Consider the following 23,101-nt stretch of genomic DNA (forward strand, 5'->3'; position numbering starts at 1 on the left):
TCCTTTGACTAATCACCTTTCAGTGCTCTCAGAATACTAAAGCCATGGACAATTTTAAAAACTACAGGCCGGGCACGGTGGCTCATGCCTATAATCCCAGCACTTTGGGAGGCTGGGGTAGGCAGATCACAAGGTCAGGAGTTTGAGACCAGCCTTGCCAACATGGTGAAACCTCGTGTCTACGAAAAATACAAAAAAAAAAAAAAGAACTATCTGGGTATGGTGGCGGGCACCTGTAGTCCCAGCTACTCAGGAGGCTGAGGCAGGAGAATCACTTGAACCCGGGAGGCAGAGGTGGCAGTGAGCCAAGATTGTGCCACTGCACTCCAGCCTGGTGACAGAGCGAGACTGTCTCAAAAAAAAAAAAAAAAAAAAAAATCGTAGAACTTGAATGGGCCATAAGATGGTCCAATTCCCTCATTTACTGGATTATGGTGCTTCATTCAGAGGCCATCTCAAAAGGCAGTGAGGAAAGAGGGCAGCTGGTTACCCATATCTGCTCCAGCCAGAGAAGCTCCTACCACTGTTCTATCTACTGGTCTTTCAAGCACAGTTTACCTAAGAAAAATAAAATTGCACTTCTAAAAGAAAAATTTGAAACCACTGATCTTGTCATTTTATAGATAATCAAACTGAAATTGAGAAAGGCGAAATGATCAGGCCACTATCACACCCCTAGTTTATGATCAGGTCAGAACTGCAGACTCTTTCCTTTCCCTAGAGCTAGAACAAGCCACTCCCTTTCAAGAGACTAGAGTTCTACTCACACTATTCCTTCTGTTAAAATCATCCAGTCTCCTCTTATTTCCTGAATGTCTTGCTTATTTTCTCAACATACATTCATGAAGCTTTTTTTTTTTTGGAATTCTGGCCAGTTTTATCCATTTAACCACACAGTTATGGAACGTTCTGAAGAAAAAGCATGGGGAGGAACAGGCTTAAGCACAAAGGAAAACAGAACTAGGGTGAAATGTTCCCTTCGATACAAGATTATCATGTTTACATTGTCATTATTGTCTTCATCAGTATTCCTTTTATTCATACCGTACTCCATGATGGTTTATTATTACATGTGTTACCTCATTTGATTACCACTCAATAAGCCCTGTAATATATCTTAAAAAACTAAGTGCTATGAAAGTCATAAATTTATTTGTACTATGTTGCATTTTTAGGTATACTGTATTCTAATTGTCCACAAACTCTTTAGCTGATGCAATTTTTCTCACAAAATAGATTTAAACATTTTTAAAGTCATCTGTTACATCTGTTACCTTTTTATTATCCAAGTGTCTGACAAAGAAACACATGGATAGCAAAGAATCTGCAAATCACTGGTTAGCAAAACTAGAAATAAAACCAACACCTTTAACCACAGTGTCAAATGGCAAAAAGTCAAGAGCAGAAAAGTGGAGACCAACTGCAGATAAGCTGCAGATAAACGGCAGGAGTGCTGCAGCCTTAGGTGACCTCCTGGCAGCTTTTGATGCTAATGATCATGCCCTCCTTCCTGGAGCTTTCCACTTCCTTTGTTTTATATATCACTGCTCCCTTTTTCACTCTTTAAAGCTTCCTTCCAAGTGTCATTTTATGGTTTTGCTGACCCTCCACATATTTTCATATTTCTGAGTATTTTCTCATGCCATTCATTTCTCTTTCCTCTTTGCTTGAACTGCTCATCTTCCAAAATTCAGCCCAACTACCACTTCCTTTCTAAAAGCTTTCCTGACCTCCAAGATTGGAAGTATTTATTCCCTCCTCTTTTTCTTTTAAAAAAAAAATTTTCATTTTTTCAAATAGTGAAGCCACCTTTGAAAAATTGTGACAGTGAGAGAAATCTGACATAGTGGACTCCATCTTGCTTCTAATCTCCAAGCTGTACTTGGTCATTCCTGGGCATAGGCCAAGCTAATTTTAGGAATAATTTATTTTATAGTTTAACCTTAAAGCAAGGATGATAATGGTCCTTCCCCAAAACTAAACAGCCTTTGTAAAACTAATGAAAGGCGTTAAGGCTAGGATTATGAAGGGAGCCTAATTCTGCTAAAATATAACCAGCCGTTGTTCTGGAGGTCACAAAATTTGTAATTTCACCAATTACTCCTGTAGATAACACCACTGTTGTAGAAGCTAAGATTGGTCTTTTGAGATGTTTTCTCAGATTTTTGCATTTCTGATGACTGGCTAATTTCACCCAGATCTGTGATTCTTAACTCAACCAGTGGTGTGGCTCCCACCCAGAAGCTGACTCAGCACAAGAAAACCATTTTCCACACCCCTATGGTTTCATCCCCAACCAATCAGTAGCACCTATTCCCTAGCCCCATGCCCACCAAACTATACTTGAAACACCCTAACCTCCAAGCCTTTGGGGAGATTGGTTTGAGTAATAACTCCAACCTCAGCATAGCAGCCCTTGCATCAATGAAACTCTTTCTTTAGTGCAATGCTGTGGTCTCAGTGAATTGAATTTGTGTGTGCAGTTGGCAGAAAAAAATCCTATCAGGCAATTGCAAAAGCTATTGCATTCACATAGTCCAAAATCCAAACATATATAGAGGCAGGTAGTGAAAAGTCTCCTTTGCACTATTGTTTCATGCTGTTCCCTTTCACTTCTCATTGGCTGACTTTTGTGTTTTCCAAAAATATTTATGCATAAATTAGTAAAGACAAGTTTGCTCTGGTTTTGCACAAATGGCAGGGTGCTATGCAGTGCATTCTGTACATTGCTTTTTTCCACTAAATGATTGTGTTTTAGAGACAGGTGTTGTCATATTAGTACAGAGAGTATAGCATCTTTCCCATATAGCTGCATAGTATTTTATGTCAGGGTTATAGCGTAGTATATTTAATCACTCTCCTATTTATGAAACTCTAAATGATTTTTAACTTTTGTTATTATGAGCAATGATGGAATTAATAGTCTTGTACATATGTCAGAGGCGTTTGAACCACAGAGACTCCATTTTGAGTGAGGGCTAGGAAAATGAGTCTGGTACTGGCTGGTCTGCATTTCCAGAAAATGAGGCATCCTTAGCCTCTAGAGGTTTATGGTTAAGGGAACAAATTAATAATGTTTAGGAAACAGACCCAGACTTGGGAGTGTCCAGATATCCCACTATTTGGAGAACAAAAGCACTCCTAATTTTGCTTTAAAGATAATAATATCAGTTGTTACAAAATATAGTAATTAATAAATTTAATCCTTTATCACAAACTCTTGTAGCAGAGCACATCTTCCCAAGATCTATTTTTATCATATATATATTATATATATATATGTATGTATGTATAAGCATTGTACCTAAGGTGGACACGTTCCTCCTCTTACTTTCAGGAACATCCTCTTCTGTCTATGGAGTAGCTGTCCTTTCACCACTTTACTTTCATTTATTTAACTTAATTTTTTTTTTTTTTTTTTGATTCAGAGTCTGGCTCTGTTGCCCAGGCTGGAGTGCAGTGGCACGATCTCAGCTCACTGTAACCTTCGCCTACTTGTTCAAGCAATTCTCCTGCCTCAGCTTCCCGAGTAGCTGGGATTACAGGTGCACGCCACCATGCCCGGCTAATTTTTGTATTTTTAGTAGAGATGGGTTTTCCATACTGGCCAGGCTAGTTTCGAACTTCTGACTTCAAGTGATCTGTTGCCTTGGCCTCCCAAAGTGTTGGGATTACAGCCGTGAGTCACCGTGCCCGGTCCACTTTCCTGCCTTAATAAACTTGCTTTTGCTTTGCACTGTGGGCTCACCCTGAATTCTTTCTTGCATGAGATCCAAGAACCTGCTCTTGGGGTCTAGACTAGGACTCCTTTCCTGTAACACATATGTCATTTTGCAAAAACATGCTAGTATACTCACAGAATAAATTGGAATTTTTCCATCAGAGTATAAAATTATGATAAATATATTCAGTTATCCTCCATATGTGTTGTACCAATTTATACTTTCCCAAGCAATATGTGAAGTGCATATTTCTCCCACATTCTTGATAAGACAGTGTATCAAACTTACATATCTTTATCAATTTTATAGGTAAGAGATGTTATTTCAGTGTAATTTTATGTTTTATTTCTTTCATTATGATTCAAGTTCAGCACCTTTTCATATTTTAAAGGTTATGTGTATTTCTTTTTAATGAATTATCTGTTTATATAATTTTCACATTTTTCTAGTAGGTAATTAGTCTTATTCATTTATGGAAACTTTCTACATATTAAGAAAATTAGATCTGTTTTGTTGTTACATGAGTTACAATTTTTTCCAGTGTATGCTTTCTTCTTTTTGACTCTGCTACTAATAACCCTCCTTATTTTCTAGTTGCTGTAGGGGAAAAAAAAATAATTTTCCCTACCATTCATATTTCTCAAGCGGGACTCCCTCTAACAAAAGATACATTAATAGGAGAAAAACAAACACGTTTATTAACATGTATATTTTTATATGAGACACCTAGGAAATGAGTAATTCTCCAGAGTAGGTCTCAAAGAAAAGCATTTAAACTTCAGGCTTACATACCATTGTTCTCGGAAACAAAGAAAGAAGGATGTGGAGAAAGGCCTGCTTATGATATGACCAGGAAAACACCTTAAACAAAGATAAGGTTTGTTATGCAGATTTAAGTCAATATCTTCTCCAATTACTCATCCCTCTCTTCAGGGTGCAGAGAGGGAGACACTCTTACAAATAGAGATTTTCATTATAGATGTCAATTTTTCTTACGAAAGATCAACTTTTCAGAGCTACTTCTATGTCTGCAGTTTTTCAAAATAATCAATATGTCACAGAGTCATATTTTAGGGTTGTATATTCTGGTCTCCTACAATCATATTTTGGGATGATGTGATGTGAGCCCCAGTACTGCCTGTGAACTATTCATTTTGTAACCACCCAACTAGTTCTTCTTGCCTGCTGCCCAGATAGAGCTGATTTATCCAGACAGGGGAAATACAAGACAGAGTTTAATACACATAGAGCCAGCTAAACAAGACACAAGGGTTTTATTATTACTCAAGGCAACCTCCCGAAAATTTGGAGGCTAGGGTTTTTTAAAGCTAATTTGCGAGGGTTGAAGCTGTTTCTTGCACTGAGTAGGTTCTTGGGTGAGGACGACAAGACCAGATGAGCCGGTTCACCAGTCTAGGTGGCGCCAGTTGATCCATTGGAACGTACTTCCTGAGAAATACCACAAACACCAAGCTTAGGTTTTACAATAGTAATGTTGTCTATAGGAGCAATTGGGGAGGTTGGTGATCTTGTGGTCTCTGGCTGCCTGACTCCTGAACTGTCATTTCTAATCTTGTGGCTAATTTGTTAGTTTTTCAAAGGCAGTCTGGTTCCCAGGCCAGGAGGAGTTTTGTATCAGGAGGAACTGTTATCTTTGTTTCAAAGTTAAAGTATAAATGAAATTCCTCCAAAAGTTAGTTTGACCTGCTTCCAGGAATGAACAAGGGCAGCTTAGAGGCTAAAAGCAAGATGAAGTTGGTTAGGTCAGATCTCTTTCACTGTCATAATTTTCTCACTGTTATAATTTTTTGCAAAGGCAGGTTTAATTTATTATAGAACTCACCATACTATATCATAATTCTTTCTATATTTGCTATCAGACTTTGAGGGTCCCAAGAGCAGGTATCTTATTCAACTTTTCATGCCTCTTGTACATTAGCATAATACCAGGTACTGAACATCAACCACAATTTTTTTTAATGAATTATTGTTTGCTTATTTTTTCTTTTGGGCTTATTCATGTTAAATTTTAATGATTACATTGGTATTAGATACATTTAACAGCATTTGCGGCATTGCTTTGTTGTGGCCCTACTTTTTCTTTTTCCTATTCTACTGATATTTAGTTGAACAATTATGTAGGAGACCAGAATATGCCACCCTGAAATGTGACTCTTTAGCATAAGGATTATTTTCAGCTGGTTATTTGAAGGTACCACAGATACATGAGAAGCTCTAAAAATAGAGAACAGGTTACCCTTTTGTAAAGGGAAATTCACACTTATAAAGAAAATTTCCATTGATAAGTGTGTCTTCCTCTCTGCACCAGGAGCAAATGACTTTAAATCATTAGAGATGCTTATTAATAGACAAGGCACTGACTTCAATCTGCATAACAAACCTTACCTTTGTTTTCCATGCTTTTCCTGGTTACTTCCACATTACTCATCCTCCAACTCTCTTTTTTCTTTTTTTCAGCAGAGGATGATATTTAAACTTGAACTAAGCCCACATCTTTGAGATTGACTAATTTTTCTGAATATCTAGAATGAATGTATATCTAAGGAATAAATGTTAATAAACTTCTATTTGTTTTTCTCCTCTTAATCTATCTTTTGCTACTGGAGGGACTAGTTAAGAACTCAGAAAAAGTAGAGAAAAAAATTATTTTCTACCTTTACAACAAGCAGAAATTATTCAGTAGATTGGTGTTAATGTGCATCCGAGTGAAGACACCACCAGACAGGCTTTGTGTGAGCAATAAAGCTTTTTAAGCACCTGGATGCAGGTGGACTGAGTCCGAAAAAGGAGTCAGCAAAAGGAGATGGGGTGGGGCAGTTTCATAGGATTTGGGTAGGTAGTAGAAAATTACGGTTAAAGAAGTTTGTTCGCTTGTGGGCAGTGGGGGGGTGGTCACAAGGTGCTTGATGGGGAGCTTCTGAGACTGGCCAGGAGAAGGAATGTCACAAGGTCAATTGATCAGTGAGGGTGGAGCAGGAACAAATCACAATAGTGGAATGTCATCAGTTAAGGCAGGAACTGGCTATTTTCACTTCTTTTGTGATTCTTCAGTTGCTTCAGGCCATCTGGATGTATACGTGCAGGGCTGGGTTCAGAGGCCTGACAATTGGTTTTTATTTGGAGTATAATTTAAAAGTACCAGCAGGAAAAGATTGTGTGTGTGTGTGTGTGCACGCCTGTGTGTGTGTGTTCATGTGTATGGGGTGGAGGTGGAAGAGGCAAGCTCACATAACCAACCATTTAAGGCTCTAAGTTTCTTTTTAATCTATAAGATAAATAAGTACCAGAATAAAGCATCCTAGAACATATTGAAGATTTCCCAGAAAGCTATTTCGAAATGCTACTTTGAGGTAAATCAATGGAAAATTCAAGGAAATGAAAGACCACTTCTTCAAAAAAATCCAACATCAATCAGTACTACTGCTAGGTATTCTCTATTTTCCTCCTTACATATTGTACATACAAGTGTTAGGATATCTTTTTACAGGAAAAGGGTAAAAATTATTTTATTTTCTATAACTTCAGCCACTTATTCTCCTGCTATTGCTTTTCAAATGTTTATGTATTTGAATGAAAATACAGTAACTCCTCCACCTGTCTTTAAAACAAAGGTTGTTATACACCTGGTCTACAGGGGCAGAGGGAAGGTGTGGAACTTAATATTAAATGTTCATCTATCATTTTCTCTTTGCTTCAGAGCTTGATGAGGAGTCAAGATGGCCTCTTGCTTTGTTTGGTTTTGAGGTCTTCATGCTAGCATGCAATTGTGTAAGAGCAATTTACTGTGACTCACCTTTTTTTTTTTTTTTTACACAAAAAATTAACAGTTTTTCTATGGTGCTCAATAGCACTCAAATGTGCCAGGACAAAGACCTCTTTTTTAAAAAAATGAAATAAAACATATGGAAGGAAACTAAGAACTCTTGTCAAAATTATTCCACTGTGAAATTAGTTACATTCCACAAGAAAATATAACCATGCCAAGGGTTTTTTTCTTCAGTGACTCTCACATAAACTACAGCAGGAAAAAAAAAAATCTGGTGTTCAGCTTCATAAGCTGTCAGTGCCATTGGCTACCTAAACCCATTCATATTTGATTATTTTCAGTCCACTGCCATTTCTATACAGCCCTGGTGGATATTTCCTTGGTTCATTAAATACAACATTCCCATCAGCCTATTATTATTGTGTTGCTGCTGTCCTTGCTATAATTAACATTGCAACAGATTTTAAAAATACTACTTAAAATAACTGGTGTAGAATTCACTTCTAAACAGAATACACATAAAAAAGATTATCCAACAGGGAGCTGCCAAATGTACTGTAAACTGGAAGAGTTTCAGCATCCTTTAAACACTCGGCAAGAAGCTAACTGAACCACATCTCTGCTGTCAGCAGAGCATGAAACTCTGAGATTTGTTTCAGTTTCCATCTAGTCTCTGCCAGTTAAAACTAAAGACTTCCACAGGGTAAATACATATTCCGTTTTCACTGGCATTGCCTTCTTTCTCTTTGATAATCTTTATGTTTCCCTCTCAAGAATGCTTGAGCCTTTATGAATGTGACATTTTGCAAAGCACTGTGGTCTAATAAACTTTCCCAAATTTCCTCATCATCCTCATCTCCACAAAGCCTTTCTTATATGCACACAGTTGTGAGTGGCACTATACAAAGAAAATCTAACAGACCCTATTCTTTGTCCTATAAGAATATATCATGAAGAACACACACACTCATACACATACCCAGTACCTAGAGAGAGAGAGAGCTAAATGCAAACAGTAAGCTCTGCTCAAAATCCTCCATTGGATTCTCATTTCTTATCAAATCAAATAAAATTTTCTCAGCTTGTCACTCAACAACTTCTACAATATGAGCCTAGATTATCTTTCCAGCCTACAATTTACCAATCTCCTGAGTGCATCTCCTGTTCCTAGTAAACTAGATTACTCACAGTTCCTGTGTTATATGGTGCTTTCCTATTATCTTATCCTGACCCCAGACAGGCAGAAAATTAGGGCCCTGGAGTCAACTAGTCTGGAGTGTGGGATGTTATATGCCTGGTTCAGGGAGAAAGAAGGGAGAGGAACAGAGAAGAGGTATCCCTTGTAATCTTATCAATAGGCATCTGCTGGGGCACTAGGAAGTGATTTGAGTCAGAGCAACTCTCAAAGTTGCTGATGAGAAAAGTCATGCAGGCCATCCAAGTAAGTTGTCAATTTAATGAGTGCTACAAAAATGAGGATTCCTTAATGAAGCCAGGCACACCAAGAGAGGACAGGACCCATGCTTCAAACTGGAGAGTGTGAGATGCAGGCTAAAGCTCTGTAAATAAGAGCAGAAATGAAATTACTTTTCCTATTTTGACTGCTTCTTTGGGGTCTGGGGACAGAGAGTTAAGGATGTGAAGAGAACTGAATGCCACCTGGGTTCTTAGAATGATAGCATTCTTTCTGCATGGAACACCTTTATGCTCTGGTTCAAATCATATCAATTCTTCCAGACCCATTTCAAATATCACCTCTTCCATGAAACCTTTTTTTCTGTCCCTCAAAAGAAGCCATCCTTCCCTCACCTGCACTCTATCAGACATTGTCCATACTTCTTGACAGCTTTCCTTACTAGATTGTATATTACATTCTTAAGTTTATTTGTCTTATACCTTTACTATATTATATGCACCTTAAGTTATGGATTTACTCTTTCTTAATATCAACTGTAGCAACTACATACTGTGACACTTAACTGTTACTCAATAAATATTGTTAACATTATTTTAACTAACATCTGAGAACAGAGAGAATATTTGCATGACTTATGGAAAAAGAAAGGGGCATCATTATCCAAATATATCTTTGGATGTTCTTCCAATTGGCCAGTATCATTGGCATTCCAATATGTTTTATAGAGATAACTAGATATATTCAGCTTATATTGAATATTTACTTATAATTCCTCAGGAACCTAGTCAATCAGTCTGAAAAATTTATTGTAATAGTATTTGCTATAATCTCAAGGCATATGAAGGATGCTGAATAAATATTACCCCAAAAATATACAAATGTCCAGTTTAATATTCTCTTCATTTGTTCTTCATACAACCAGGAGACATATCATACCACCTAAAAGTTGGACACCAAAAATAATTTAGGTTATGCTTTGATGAAAATTTAGTTTGCTTTCATACTTGATTTCACAATCTTTTCTCACTATTTTGTACTTTTGTTAAATATACCATGTTGGAAATATATATTTCTTATAAGCTTATAGTAAGATGCATAGGAAAAATCTTACAGTATAAGGAATAAAATCCTTCTTAAATGTTTTCTGTATTAACAGGAAAATTGAGGTTAAATTTTCAGTCAAGTATATTGGATATTATGTAATGCATTTTATGTTTAAATATTACCACTGGATTTATCTCAGTTTTCGTACTTATTTTCCTTTAATTTCTTGCTTAAAAAAATTGGTACCTCCGTCTTATAAGTTGGCCCCTTTATGTATTTTTAATAATGCAGAGTATAAATAATAACACATAAAATTAAAGTTATCTAATCTTATTTATACTGCAGTATCCTAAAGTCAAAATGTTACATAGAAGAATAGTATAATACTATTAAATAAAAAGGAAATGACTATTATAGGTGCATTTTTTTGAAAATACAGTGATTTCAAAACTAGCTGGAGGTTTTAGGAAAAATCTGTCTAATTTGCTCCTAACACAAAGACAAATCTCCTAATTTGTTCCTAACACTAAGACAAGGCATTTATTCATTTTTCTCATTATGTAGAATTGTAAATTTACAATTTATAATTGTAGAAAATTGTGGAGTACAATATGATGTTATGAGTCATGAATACAATGTGGAATAATTAAACCAAACAAGTTAACTCATCCATTTCCTCAAATACTTAACAGTTTTTGGTAGTGACAACATTTGACATTTACTCTCAGAAATTTTGAAATGTAGAATGCTCCATTATCAACTATTAATATATCCATCACACTGTGCAATAGATATAAAAACAAACCCATATTGATCATCATTTCCCCATTCCCCCATCCCTCAACCTCCATAACCACTTTCTACTCTCTACTTCTATGTGTTCAATTCTTTTAAGATACCATATACAGTTGAGAACACGCAGTATTTGTCTTTCTGGGCCTCTCGTATTTCAACTATCATAATGTTCTCCAATTGCATACATGCAAATAACAAAACTTCCTTCTTTCATAAGGCTGAAGAGTATTCCATTGTGTATATAAACCACATTTCCTTATTTATTTATCTGTTGATGGACAGTTAGATTGATTCTATGACTTGGCTGCTGCAGTGAACATGGGAGTGCACACACCTCAACAAACTTATTTTAAATCTTTGGGCAAATACCTAGAAATACAATTTTGCCTCATATAATTCTATTTTTAGTTTTTTAAGGAATTTCCATATAGTTTTGCATACCAGTTTACATTCCCAACAACAGTGTACCAGGGTTTCCTTTTCTCCACATTCTTACTAACCCTTGTTATTGTTCATCTTTTTGATAATAGCCATTCTGACAGATGCGAGATCATATTTCATTCTGATTTTAATTTGCACTTCCTTGATTATTAGTGATATGGAGTATTTTTTCCATATATCTGTTGGCCATTTGTATGTCTTCCTTTAAGAAGTGCTTATTTAGGTCCCCCGCCCATTTTTAAATTGGGCTTTTTGTCTTCTTACTATTGAGTTGTTTGATCTCCTTACGTATTTTGAATATTGACCTTTCATCAGATGTATGGCTTGCAAATATTTTATTCCAATCCATATGTTGTTTCCTTTGCTATGCAGAAGCTTCTTAGTTTAATATAACTGCATTTGTCTGTTTCACTTTTGCATGTTCTTTTGGTGTCAAATCCAAAAAATCATTGCTAAGACAAATGTATAGTTTTCCCCCTGTGTTTTGTCTAGTAGTTTTACAGTTTCTGGTCTTCAGTTGAAGTTTTTAATCCATTTTTAGTTTATTTATGGTGTGAGATGAGGGCCCAGTGTTGTTCTTCATGTGGGTATTTAGTTTTTTCACCACCATATATTGAAGAGACTATCCTTTTTCCACCGTGTATTGTTGGCAGCTTTGTTGAAAATCAATCAACTGTGCATGCATGCATTTGTTTATTTCTGGGCTCTCTTCAACCAGTCTGCTGGTTGATATGTCTGTTTTGCTTTAGTTTGTTTTGTTTTTGTCTAGATATTTATTGCTATAAACTTTCCTCTTATACTTTCTTTTCCTGTATCCCATAAATTTGGTTTGTTTTGTTTCCGTTTTTGTTTATCTCAAGATATTTAAAATTTTTCTTTTAATTTCTTTGTTGACCCATTGATTGTTTTGGAGTATTTTGTTTAACTTCCGTGTATTTGTAGTTTTTCCAAAATTCCTCTTACTGATTTTTAGTTTTAGACTATTGTGGGGAAAAAAATGATACTTGATATAATTTCAGTCTTCTTGAATTTGTTGAGGCTATTTTTGTGCCCTCACATGTGTTCTATTCTGGAAAATGTTTTATTTGTTCTTGAGAATAATATCTATTCTGTTGTTACTGCATGGACTGTTTCATATAGGTCTATTACATCCATTTAATTTAAAGTGCTGCTCAAGTCTAACATTTAGTTATCATTTTTCTGTTCAGATGGTCTTTTCATTGTTGAAAGTGAGGTACTGAAGTCTCCTTCTGTTACTGTATTGCAATCTGTCTCTTTCTTCAGATATTTTATTATTTGTTTTATATATTTATGTGTGCTAATGTTGAGTGAATGTATTTTTACAATTGTTATATTCTCTTAAGGATTTGGCTTATTTATCATTATGTAATGCCCTTCTTTTGATGGTTGTTGACATAAAGTCTGTTTTATTTGGTTGGTACCCTTGCTGTCTTGTGGTTTCTATTTACATGGAATATCTTTTTCCATCCCTTCACTTTTACTCTATGTGTGTCCTTAAAATTTAGGTGAGTCTCTTGTAGTCAGCACATAAGTGGGTGCTGTTTCTTATTCATTCTGTCCCTCTTTCTTTTTATTGGACAATTTAACTTATTTACATTTAAGATAATTATTGATAGGTAAGAACTTATTACTGCCATTTTCTTGTTTTCTGGTTGTTTCATTAAGAATTTGTTTCTTTCTTCCTCTCTTTCTTTCTTTGTGATTTGATGATTTTCAATAGTAGTATGCTTTGAATATTTTCTAGTTTTGTTTTGTGCTTCTATTGAAGATTTTTGCTATGTAGTTATCATGAGGCTTACATGGAACATCTCATATTTATGACACTCTATTTCAAGCTGATAACAACTTAACTTTGATGGCTTAACTAACTTTGATACAGCAACAGTACATTTTACTCCATGTTTTCATTTAAACTCTTTGAATTTCTTTAATAACTCATTGATAACTACTGTTTTCAGCAGCCACCAGGGACCCATACAGAAGAGCACCAGCAGGGGATCCACCTGTACGAGTTTCCTCTAGGTGGTCTCACTGTTAGGGATTGGATTGCAGGTGCAGTTTAATGACACAATCAGAATGCAATAGCTTAAAGGTTTTTCATACTCACATATCCTGGGGGGTACCTAGCATGCCCTCTCTATGCAAACATACACAGGTCAGGGACTGCAAGAAGAGAGAGAGAGAGAAAGGACCTTTGGGTCAATCCCTTTATTGGACCCACAGAATTATCCAAATTTCCTGTGGAGAGCTTTAATCAGTAGGTTTAAAATAAATAGGCACTAATTTCAGGAGGTCACATTGTGAATGAGAGGTAATCACTTTAAGTTCCTTAGCAAATGTCTAAATGATCCATTTAAAGGAAGTGGGAGAAAAGCGGGGAGCCTGGCCTACTAGATGGGAGAGATGCCTCTATGTTTTTATATCTTGTCATTGGCTAGAGCCATTCAAGTGGGATACAGTATTGAAAACTGGGTCAAGGTGGCCTGAACCCTGCTTCTAGTATTAATAAATTTATATTTTAAAAGGAATACTGAAGCAATGTAAAATTATTAACATTCAGTGCAATTTATCTCATGATGTCTTAGATTCAAACTCAAAAGTAAGGTAATTGGAGTTGAGTGGTGGATATTTATTGACTGTGAGGGAAAAGAGTAGTTGTAGTAGTTTTGTGTGGAGACACAGAGCAAGAGATTGGGGTGGAAAGCTGGAGATAGGTGGTAGAAAAAGACATCAGAGGGTGGGTAAGTCCTCTCCCCAGGGAGTTAAAGAGTTTAATGACATAGAATTGGTGCCTCTTGGGGAAAGCAATAATCTCCATTAATTTTAGTAACCTGTACCAGAATTCCCTTTAGGTATAGAAGTGTGAGGGTATATATCTGACCAGAGAAGAAGTATACCAGGATCAGGGGATAAGCAGACAGTGAATTTAGAAGGATATGTAAAAATATGCTGGGTCCATTTTCTGCCTTAGGAAAGGCAGTCTGTGAGCATCCCTTAGTGGAGGTTAGTGTAAAGGGTGAAGTCATCTACAATATCAAGACCTTGGGTTAAGACGATGTCATCTGAGGTAATGTCATCTCAGTGGAGAGATTTTGGGCCAGGTCAATGTCATCTGGAATGTTGAACTGGGTATTCTTTTCAAGTGGGTACCCATTTGTGTTAATGTAGGACACAGTATTTAGCATAATTGGTTGAAACACTCATTTCCTGAAGGATTTGGATGTCTGGTTGTAAACCAATAAAAGTACCCAAACCAGTAGCAGTAATAAGACCAATAATCAATAGAATAATGTGCAGCTACCCCTGACAAGGTTTTGTTCAGGGTGAAAGTTTAAGTTTAAATGGGTCCCTGGTTATACGAATAGATACCTGGTCTGTGGGACAATCTATTGTAATGAATCCTAGGAGAATATGAGTCCTCCATCTGGCTTCCAGTGTTAGTGGGATGGGGGCAAGATCAAAAACGTATATAAAGGTAGTTAAGGCCTGGGATAGACTGGAGAACCTTAGTTTATTTGTTGTCTTGGAATTTGAAAAGAAAAGAAGTTTTTTGAGGGCATCATTGTTTGTCTCAATTAAAGCAGTTATTTGGGAGCTATCAAGGATGTGAAAGTTCTATTGAATGTCTTTCAAGAACCTAGCAAGATGTATTTTAATAAGTGAAATTTATGCCTTTTCTTAGTAGTAGTAATGTTTGCAACTTTGAAGGGAGTAAGAAATATCCTAGCAAAGCCTTAGACTGTGGCCTCAGAACATATGGAGATTTGTAATTTTAATTTATTCTTTGGGTGTCTATAAATCAAGAAATTCCCAGAGATTTTTGTTTGTTTGTTTGTTTGTTTGTTTTTGCCTTAAAGGGGACAATTTTTAAGCAATGGCCTAATAGCTTATAACAAATGTAAAGATGAAACCATTTGTTGACCAGGGCATCTAGTGCAAACACAATGGCCTGAAGTTTGGCTAAGTGCATTGTTTCTTGGTCTCCATCATTTATTAGGCACTGATATGGTTTGAATGTTTGCCCCCTCAAAATCTCACGTTGAAATGTGATTCCCAATGTTGGAGGTGGGGCCTGGTGGAAGATGATTGGATCATGGGAACAGATCCGTCATGAATGGCTTAACATAATCCCTTTGGTAATGACCGAGTTCTCCCCTCAGTTAGTCCATATGAAATCTGGTTGTTTAATAGAGTTTGGGATCTCCCCCTTGTCTCTCTTGCTCCTGCTCTCATCATGTGACATTTTGGCTCCCCATCACCTCTGCCATTATTGTAACTTTTCTGATGCCTCACCAGAAGTAGATGCCAGCATCATGCTTAATGTACAGCCTCCAAAACAGTGAACTAAAATAAAACCTCTTTTCTTTATAAATTACCCAGTATCACGTATTCCTTTATAGCAATGTAAAAATAACTTAACACAGAAAATTGGTACCAGGATTGGGATGTTACTATAAAGACAACAAAAGATGTGTTAAGTGGCTTTGGAACTGGGTAAGAGGCAGAGGTTGGAAGAGTTTGGAGGGCTCAGAAGAAGACAGAAAGACAAAAGAAAATGTGGAACTTCATAGAGATTGGTTAAATGATTGTGACCAAAATGCTAATAGAAATATGGACAGTGAAGACCAGGCTGACAAGGTCTCAGATGGAAATGAGGAATTTATTGGGAACTGGAGTAAAGGCCACCCATGTTATGCCCTAGCAAAGGGCTTGGCTACATTGTGTTCACATCCTAGGGATCTGTGGAAGGCTGAACTTAAGAGTGATAACCTAGCATATCTGGTGGAAGAAATGTCTAAGCAGCAAAGTGTTTACGATGTGGCTTAGCTGTTTCTAACAGCCTACAATCAGATATAGTAATAAGGAAATGGCTTAAAGATGAAACATTTTTAAAAGGGAAACAGAGTGTAAAAGTTTGAAAAATTTGCAGCCTGGTCTTGTGGTAACATAAGAACACAAGCAGGCTGTGGAGCAACCATTGGTTAGAGAGATTACCATGACTAAAAAGGAGCCAAGTGCTAATATTCAAGATAATGGTAAAAAGGCCTCAAAGGCATTTCAGAAGTCTTCAGGATGGCCTCTCCCATCACAGATTCAGATGCCTAGGAGGATAGTGGTTTCAGGGGTTAGGCCCAGGGTACTGCTGCCCTGCTTAGCCCCAGGACACAGCTCACCTCATCCTGGCCACTCCAGCTCCAGCCTTGGCTCAAGGGATCCCAAGTGTAGTTCAGAATAAAGCTCCAGAGGGTGCAAGCCATAAGCCTTGGCTGTTTCCACATGGTGTTAAGTCTGCAGGTGCTCAGAACGCAGGTGTGAAGGAGGTGTGGCAACTTCCCTCTAGGTTTCAGATGATGTTTTGGAGTGCCTGGGTGCCCAGGCAGAAGCATGCTGCAGGGCAGAGTCTCCAAAAAGAACCCCTACTATGGCAATTCTCAGAGGAAAATGTGAGGTTGGAGCCCCTGCAGAGTCCCCACCGGGCCACTGCTTAGTGGAGCTGTGGGAAGAGGGCTGCCATCCTGTAGACCCCAGAATAATAGAGCCACTTGCAACTTACATCCTGAGCCTTGAAAAACTATAGGTCATTAATTCCAACCTGTGAGAGCAGCCATAGAGGCTGCACCCTACAATACAGAGTTGCCCAAGGACTTGGGAGCCCACCCTTTGTACCAGTGTGCCCCGGATGTGGGACATGGAGTCCAAGGAGATTATTTTGAAACTGTAAGATTCAATGACTGCCCTGCTGGGTTTTGGACTTACTTGGAGCCTGCTGCCACCCATTTTTTATTTTTTGGCTGATTTTTCAAAATAGATATGTATAACCAACACCTGTACCACCATTGCATTTGGGAAGTAAATAACTTGTTCTTGATTTCATCGGCTCAGAGGTGGAAAGAGCTTGGCCTTGAGTCTTAGATAAGATTTTGGACTTTTGATTGAGTTAATGTTGGAATAAGTAAGGCCTTGGGAGATTATTGAAAAGGGATGGTTGTATTTTGCAGTGTGAGAAGGACATGAGATTTGGGGGGCCAGGGACTTAATGACATGGTTTGAATGCATGTCCCCTCAAAATCTCATGTTGAAATGTTGTTTCCAATGTTGGAGGTGTGATCTGGTGGAAGGTGGCTGGATCATGGGGGTGGATCCCTCATGAGTAGCTTAGCATCATCCCCTTGGTGATAACTGAGTTCTCCCTCAGTGAGTTCATGAACTCCCTCAGTGAGTTCATGCAAGATCTGGTTCTTTAAAAAAGTCTAGGACCTCCCCCTTCTCTCTCTTTCCATGTGACATGCTTGTTCCCTATTGCTTTCTGCCATGAGTGTAAGCTTCCTGAGCTTCAGCAGAAGCAGGTGCTAACACCATGCTTCGTGTACAGCCTGCAGAACTATAGGCCAAAATAAAATCTCTTTTCTTTATAAATTACCCAGTCTTTATAGCGATGTAAAAAAATGGCCTAACACAGGGACATTGTGGCTAAGGGATGGAAAGAAGCAACATCCCACTAAGTATGATGTATGATGGTTAGCAGTACTGTCCACATAGTTTGCCAACTCTAACCATCATGATGTATGATGGTTAGCAGTGCTGTCCACATAGTTTGCCAACTCTCATTATCATTTACTCAGTTATTCCCAACGGGCTTCCCAGGTAGAGTAGGGGTATAGGGTAAGGATGACCTCCTCCAGCACCCTGGCATCTTTGAAGGGACTGAGGACCAGGGTAGCCACCCTTCCTTCCAGTAGCATACACCAGAAGACCCAGGTTTGGCTCCTCTTAGAGAGACCTTGGTAGCTATGCCAAGTTTGTAGGGTATCATTCCTGTTACTTAAAGCATAATGAGCAGTTGGGTATGGAGATTCACAGATTTAGGGTTTGTGAAAGTCTCTATTTTCAAGAGATCCCTGTTGGGAGCCAGGCATTTGTTGTTTTAATAGTGTATAGCATAAAGCTAAGAGGGGCGATATCTTGCATAAGAAGCCCTGGGGCAACCAATGGCAGTTATCAGTTGTCCAGAGACTCCTGGAAGCATTACAACAGGTTTTCATTTTTTCTTTTTTGAGACGGATTTTTGCTCTGTCTCCCAGGCTAGGGTGCAGTGGCGTGATCTTGGCTCACTGCAGCCTCTGTCTCCCAGGTTCAAGCGATTCTCCTGCCTCAGCCTCCCAAGTAGCTAGGACTATAGGTATGTGCCACCACACCTGGCTAATTTTTGTATATTTAGCAGAGATGGGGTTTCACCATGTTGGCCAGGTTGGTCTCAAATGATCCACTCACCTCGGCCTCCCAAAGTGCTGGAGTTACAGACATGAGCCACTTCACGAGGCCAAAAGGTTTTCAAAGACTCTACAGTGAAGGAGTTTTTTGAGGGCACTCACAGGAGTGCGTATTGATTTTAATCTAGAAGTAAAATTTGTAAATGAGGAATATGTTGCCACCAGAACTCAGAAGTACTAAGAAATATTGGACTTAACTGACCTTAATGGTTGTACACAATGAATCTCCTTGGAGGAAGATATTAATGTAATGTCATACCTGTGTTCCTGGAGAAAGTGGGTGCCATTAAGATCTTGTTTGCAAATATTGTATGTGATGACAAAGCTGTTGGGAGGTATCCCATGGGTAACCCAGAAAGGCGCATTGTGTTTCTTCAGAGGCAGAGGCAAACCGCAGCTGTGAAAGGATGTAGAAATAGAAACTGAATGGAACAGGTTAGCCAAATCTGTAAGAGCAGACTATGAACCAGAGGTTGATTGGGTTGAATCAACAATGTTAATAATATTAGTTACTGAGTATAGAGGTCCTAATGAATAGGATCACAGTATTAAGGTTGTAGTAGTCTATAGTACGGCACCTTTTGTATGTGTACATATACATATATTTTTTTCAGATTTGGGAACAGGGAAAGATTGGCCACTAAATGGAAAAGCAGTAGGGAGAATTATCCCTTTAATAATTAGGTTTTATATAATTAGTTTTAATCCTTAAGGAACTCATTTCAACTTACGTAGGGCCGTATTAACTATTAACTGGGGGGTTTATGGGGTCCCATTTTTTCAATCCAATTTGTAAGTGCCAAAAACTTACTTTAATTTAAATTTATTACTTACTGTATCATATAATCTAAGTCCAACATAGAATATGTTATAGCAGTAGGGTAGATGATTATGGGAAATGTAGGCATGGCCATAGTTAAATTGAGGAATACTCATTTTTGTATTTTATACAAAATATAGAAGTAGAATATTTAAATTTAGTGGGACCCCCAAAAGTAACTATAATTTGAGTTCTGGTATTAATTAAACCCATTCATTTTGATCAATTAGTGCATTTTAGCAAATGTTAAAAGTTAGTTAAAATCTCTTTTGTAGAGGCACAAAAGCCAATCAGTGCCCTTTATCATTTTTGTTACTAACAAAAATTCTTTAGTATATGAAGTTTGACTTTCCAACGAAATCAAATTATGAAAAATATATATGTAATTTATTTATTATATATTTATATTGAAATATTGTGTGTTTGCACATATATGTATTCAAATTCTATACATAAAGGTAATTAATTTAATTACCCTTTATTTTCCTCTTTTAACTAAAGGTTTGCCCATAAATTGATAAGCAATCTAGAGTTAGCATTTTGTTTGCTAGACCTGGGGTTTGCTCAGCACTTAAAGTTTAAAGTTCTTTTATTGTTGCTGTTGGTGGTGGTGGTGGTGGTGGTGATAGATTTGTGGCCCACCCAAAGCAGTAGTGTCTTTTTTGCTGTTTTTCCTTCTTGGTTTTTTTTTTTTTTTTTTTAAGGTTTTTCACTACTTGGAACTAAGGGTCTGAGTATCTGTGGTTGACAAGAGAAAAAGAGAGAGCAGGAAAGGGGCCATGGTCACTAGGCAGTAACCTATCTCTTGGGAAAACCCTGTACACTGAGATGATCTTTAGAACACCTTGTATCTCTAGGTGGCTTAATTTTTTTTCTTTCTTTCTTGTCTTGCTTTGAATATTTACCAGACAAACTCCTCGTGGTATCAAATAGCCTTCTGTGTTTTGACCTTACGGGTTTTTACCAGAAAAAACTGGGGTTATCCTCCATGTGTACCAGTCACACAGGCAGCCACTTCCATTTCCTGGGCGTCCAAATCAAGCTCTGAGGGGCTTAGGGAACAAGGACTGACAGCAGCAAGGAATGCGTAACAAAGGAGGCACCTGCCTTCACAGCACTCAGTCTTGCTAGGCACCCTGAGGATTCAGGTGAAGTTACCTCTGACCTACGTTACGGTTAGGCAATTTTATCCTTTTACCCCAGCTCTTCTTCACCAACACAGTGAAGCCCAGTGTCATATTACACTTTCCAACTATTACTGAGGGGTCATTGCTGCTTCCCTGGAACCTTGTGGCCCCTGTCTATAACCTGGGAAATGGTGGTAGAGCTCCACCACCCTGGCCAGCTCACTCTAGCAAGATACTAGGACTTCACCATTTATAGTCAATACATTACTGACCACTACAGAGATCCCAGGGCACTGAAACAGTGTACCTGCCACAGGGAGCAACACACATTCAGATAGGGACCTGCTGCATAGGGTCCTTCGAGATCCCAAGAAAAGCTGATGATGTCACAAAGGGAAACGCACCCTGCTTATACTGGGACTTGCTCTCTGACAGCTTCAGAAGAACTTAATGGATCATAGAGCTGTCTACAGCCACCACAATTTCAAGCAAATCCCCAAGGCAACACCTGAGAGCAGATGTAGGCAGCAGTGCGAAATAGCCTGATTGGATACTGGCAAGTAGTAGTGCCATCAGATACCAACTGGACCATGTGATACGGAAAATAAGTCACCCATTCCCAGTGAGCAGACAATGAAATTGTATCCAAGCTTTGACTATAATCATACCTTCTACATCAATTGTTTTGGATAAAACTCTTTGAGTTTCTCTGTCAGCTTAGCTGATAGCTATTGTTTTCAGCAGCTACCAGATATCCAGACAGAAGAACATCACCCAGGGATTCACCTGCATGAGTCTCCTTTGGGTGGCTTCACAGTCAGGGGTCAGATTGCAGATGAGGCTTCAGTGACACAACCACCATATAATAGTTTAAGAGATTTTAGTACTCACAGACCCTGGAGGGTATACGGCATGTCAGGAAGCCTTACCCACATAGAGGTCAGGGGACTCTGGCAGAGAAAGAAAAGGGACCCATGTGTCAATGCCTTTATTGGGTCCAGGCCATCATCCAAACAGTTTTCGTGTGGGGAGCTGTAACTGGTGGTTTTAAAGCAAGCAGTCATTATTTCCAGGAGGTCATGTAGTGACTGAGAGGTAGGTACTCAGAATTCACAGGGAAATGTCTGAGGGGTCTATTTAAAATAAGTGACAGAAAAGCTGGGAGCCCAGCCTATTACATGGGAGAGATGCCTGTAAGTTTTTATCTCTGGTCACTGGCTGAAACCATTTAGGTGAGTATAATATAGGAAACTGTGCCAAGAGTGACTGGGCCCTATTTCTGGTAATAAAAAGTTAAACTCACATTCAAAAATGGGTGTTAAGGCAACAGAAAGTTATAAGCACGCTACACTCTCCACCCTCCACATACATATTTTATGTTTTTGATGTCAAAATTTACATCATTTTATAATGTATATATCTTGGCAATCTATCTTAGCTACAATTTTTATTAATAGTTTTACACACCATCATTACAGAACTATAGTATTTTGAATATGGCTCTGCTCTACATATACTATAGAGTTTTGTGATTTATTATACTTCATGTTATTAATTAGCAGCATTTTGCTTCAGTTTAAAGAACTCCCTTTAGCAATTCCTATAAGGCAAGTATAGTGATGATGAACTCTCTAAGCTTGGGTGTTTGTATAAGAAAATTTTTATTATTGTCTCAATATGGAAAAATAGTTTTACTGGATAAAGTATTTTTGGTTAGCAGTTTCCCCCACCCCTTCAACACTTTGACTATATCATTCCATTCTCTCCTGACCTTCAGGATTTCTGCAGAGAAATCCACTGATGCACTAATAGTCATATTGGCACTTTTATATTTGATGTATCTCTTACATCTTGCTGCTCCCACAATTTTTATATGTGTTTAATTTTTGATAGCTTGATTATTATGTGTTTTAATGTACTCAATTTGAGATGAATTTAATTGGAGCTCTCTGCTTCCTGTACCTGGGTGTTGGCACACATCCCCATATTAGGAAAGTCATTATTTATTTAAATATGGTTTCTGGCCTTTGTTCTCTTTCTTCTCCTTATGCAAAGGTTTGGTCTCTTGATTGTCCCATAATTCCTGTAGGCTTTCTCCATTATTTTTCATTCTTTTGTCTGTTTGCTCTTCTAAATGAATAATTTCAGATGTTCTGTCTTTCAGCTCACTGATTTTTTTTCTTCTGCTTGTTTGAATCTGCTATTGAAGTTTTCTGTTGATTTTTTTTGTTCAGTCATTGAATTCTTCATCTGTAGAATTTCTATCTGGTTCTTTTTTATTGTCTCTATTTCTTTGTCAATCTTGTTGCTGTTTTCATTAATTGTTTTCTAAATTTCGTTAAATTTTCTCTTCATGTATTCTTATAGTTCACTGAACTTCTTTATAAGTATTGTTCTGAATTCTTTGCCAATCATTTCATAGATCTCCATTTTTTTGCAGTCCATTATTTATTTATTTATTAAGAGGTAGAGTCTTGCTCTGTCGCCCAGGCAAGAGTGCAGTGGTGCAATCTCGACTCACTGCAACCTCTGCCTCTCAGATTCAAGCAATTCTCCTGCCTCAGTCTCCCAGGTAGCTAGGACTACAGGCTCCCACCACCACACCTGGCTAATTTTTGTATTTTTAGTAGAGACAGGGTTTCACCATGCTGGCAAT

The 23,101-nt window shown here is 37.8% G+C and overlaps 1 long non-coding RNA gene across 3 annotated transcripts in view; it reads left to right on the forward strand.

Annotated features, from left to right (window-relative positions):
* Nucleotides 1-23,101, forward strand: part of LOC135971003 (uncharacterized) — a 68,697-nt gene that overhangs the window by 1,273 nt on the left and 44,323 nt on the right. The window lies entirely within an intron of this gene.

The sequence above is a fragment of the Macaca fascicularis genome, chromosome 5 (assembly GCF_037993035.2).
Source record: "Macaca fascicularis isolate 582-1 chromosome 5, T2T-MFA8v1.1".
Taxonomy (NCBI): Eukaryota; Metazoa; Chordata; class Mammalia; order Primates; family Cercopithecidae; genus Macaca; species Macaca fascicularis.